Source organism: Condylura cristata, unplaced genomic scaffold (genome assembly GCF_000260355.1).
Source record: "Condylura cristata isolate star-nosed mole 26May11 unplaced genomic scaffold, ConCri1.0 scaffold00014, whole genome shotgun sequence".
NCBI lineage: Eukaryota > Metazoa > Chordata > Mammalia > Eulipotyphla > Talpidae > Condylura > Condylura cristata.
In genome coordinates, this window is record NW_004567115.1 from 16,884,198 (window position 1) to 16,887,638 (window position 3,441).

The following is a 3,441-nucleotide window of genomic DNA, read 5'->3' on the forward strand; positions in this document are numbered from 1 at the left end:
CATACCTTGTATAAGAATGTGCAAGTATACACATCACAGGCTACATGCAAACATTACGTGATTAACAATCTATTTCCTTTGAATTAAAACTTGTGTTTTGGACTGAAATTTCAGCCCAGTGATGCCAACAGGTAGCACTGAACAATGACGCCATCAGGAAAACAGGATGTTTTTCCCAGGATCTATGTGAGTCAAGATGACCAAGGAGCTGACAACATATTTTTGGGACATGACAAAGACCAGGGCACCAACTGTCACAGGCAGTTGTGGTGGGAGGTTCACATATGGCTGTCTTTGTTCTGTTCGCTAGAAAAAGGCTGGCTTATGAGCCTCCTCAGTGGTACAAGGGTTAAGTCTCAGCATTATGAAGATATCTCCACTGCAGCCACTGCTGCACAGGTTCTATCCCTGGCCAGGAAGCTGACCCATATGGCTTAGTAGACCTTTCCTGTCTTGCCCCCTGGTCCCCTCAGCAGCACTTCTGTCCTGCACCCCAACTCTTATATGCAAAAATAAATAAATATTTTTTTAAAGAGGAAAAAGTCCAGCTTGAGAATGGATTTTTGAGGTAAAATACCCCTGTTCTTTCAGATCTTTGGTTTTCTGACCATAAGGTACATGTTACATGATTCAATTCCTGTGTCTGCTCAATTGGCTTCTGGCAGGAACAGGCCTGACTCCAACATTTTCTGGTTTCTTTACTTCTATTGAGAAGGGTGTGCTTTATGTGCAGGAAGAAGGGTGTGCCTAAATATATGTTTACAAGGACAGTGACTAAAACAGTTAGTTGTCCAAGTATTTGATCTCCCCTTCTTTTACTGTTACAGGGTAACCCATAGTAAACTGGGCTGCCTGTCTGTGGGTCCTCATCCACTCGCTTAAAATTTAGTTGTACTGCAGGCACATACAAAAGGGCCAATAATGGGTTTATTTACAAAAAGGGGAACGGAAAATGAACAACCCAGAAAAGAGAGAGAGAGATATAAGGTAACTAGAATATCTCACCAGCTCCCTGACGTGGAGGGCTGACTTGGAGCTCTAGTAACAAACTAACTGATAGCCCCCAGTCACACCCATCCTGAGAGCCCTTGCCTCAGACACAGAGAGAGAGCATTGCCTCACCTCCAGAGAGAGAGTGAGCCAATGAAAATGGATCCCTATTTATCCCCCCAAAGTCCCAGAATGTCTGCTTAGCTCTGCCCTTGGGTCCTCACAGTTCTCTCCTTGGTACTGCTGGGACTTGTAGTTTCCAGTCACTGGAGTAGGGGGCAGAGTTCAGAAAGCTGGAGTAGGGGGTGGAATCCACAAAACTCTGCAGAGTTCCTTTAAGACATCCTTCCCCTTAACATTACAACAATAGACTTTCAACTGCCTGTAGTTAACTGCTCACAGAAACAAAACATTTTCCCTAGACTCTTCTGAAACTAGTGTGTGGCATGTGACCAAGTTCCATCAGATGGGGTATAAGCATAAATAATGTACATGCTTGCTAAGCATGACTGTAAGCAAGTACATACTCTCCCTTTCTAGTTTCTCATTCTTTCAATAACTGGGAAAACACACAGAATCCAAGTTGTCTGGAACCTGGGAATGAGGACAACATGCTAGAAATGGTAGAACAAGGTAGAAAGAACCCTGGCCCTTGACATCTTTGCATTGCAAAGCCAAATATTCCCTTTTGAGAGAAATAAACTCCTATGTTACTTAAGTCAGTGCTATTTAGTGTCTTTTTCATAGTCAAATATTTATTCCAAAAAAACATGCCACAGAAAGATACAGCTGCTACAAAGGGCAGAGTTTAACAAAATTTGGGGACTTTCTTATCAACCTAAATCATATCACTCACATTCAGAAGGCTAAACTTTGAACACAAGATTATTGCTACAAAGGAAGCATTTTATTAGCAAACGGTGCCACATCAGGGGAAGGCAGAGCCAGTAGAAAGCTTTGTCCCAAGTGACAAGTGAAGGAAAATATTATAGGAAAGAAGGAATGCTGGACATTCAGGTCATAGGGAGAGTTTCTTCATTCTTAGGTCTGGGAACTGGCTGGGCAGTCTAGAAGCAGATGATTACACAACAATTGATGCATTCCTAGACTAGTTGTTCTTGTCTGCATTACCAATTTAAAATGACCCTTGGGGTTACATCAGACAATTTTGTTATCAGCATCCTCCAAGGAAACTGAAATATTTCATCACTCATTAAGCAACCCATTACCGTGGCCCTAAGGAATGAGGCAAAATGCACTAAACTAAACTGCTAGGCTAAAAATCATAAAGGCAAGGTTTGTGTCACTTGCTCAGGCAAGACACAATTTAGGAGAAACATTTTAGAGAAGTCAAGAATATTTCCTGATTAAGAATGAGGAAATTTAACTAGGAAGAGCCCTGAATTGGGAACTAGCATAGGATGTTAAGGTACTTAAAAAAGTTAAGTATGCAAAGATATTGCATGACAAATATGCATACAGAGTAAGCACAGCTCACATCATTCTGAAAACTATGGCTTTGTGGATTAAAGGAAAATGAAGATGATGAAAAAATCAAAAGTAGTAAGGCCATATTTCTGACCTTAGGAACTGTGGATTATAAAGTGATTTACTGAGAAAAGAAACCACAAAGTGGTACGCTTTGGTGGGAAGGTGATGAGTTCACTGTAGTAACAAAAATCTGCCACCCCAAAATAGGTCTTTGTTAAGAGGTTATTTCACGAGGGGGAGCGAGGGCTTTGAGCCTGGTAGAAATTACTTTATGAGGTTTCAATCTAAACTTCTCTCTGTTAAAGTCTTTTCCCAGAAAGACCTAATACCCTTAAAAAAGGCAGAAATAACTATGGTTTCTTCAGTAAATACCCTCTTTCTTTCTCCAACCTCCCTTTTCATAGATAAGCTAATGCATCTAAAGCACATGAGTACTTATGCATACATCCTTCCTATTCCGAAGATGTACATGCTATAACTAAATTCTCTGTCACTTTCCTCATGTCAATCTGTCTGATGCTTGTCTGAGTATTTGATAGCCTAGAAGAACTCAGAGGTACAAGATGATTTCCTTGGAGTCCCAACATCACCGTTGGATATAATGAATTGGAGGTGGTCAAGAAAAGGCAATCAGCTGTCAGTTATGTAGATCTGGAGCTCCGAATTATATTTCCATTCTAGAACGTAAGTTATTGGCATGTGGATGGTAAATACAGCAAAAGAATTGGTAAGATAACCTAGTGTGAATGGCTATATTGAGGAAAGAATATAAAATAGGAAGGTCTACAACTCAGCCCTGAAAAAATTCTTGAATTAAATGACTGAATTTACAAGAAGGATAACTGACTAGGGAGTTTGGGAAGGAATAGTCAGAAGAAAGAAAAGAAGCCAGGAAACATGTGAAGGAATGGAGGAAGTAACGCAGGCCTGAGCAAAACAAGCCCAGGCAAGCACCCCCCC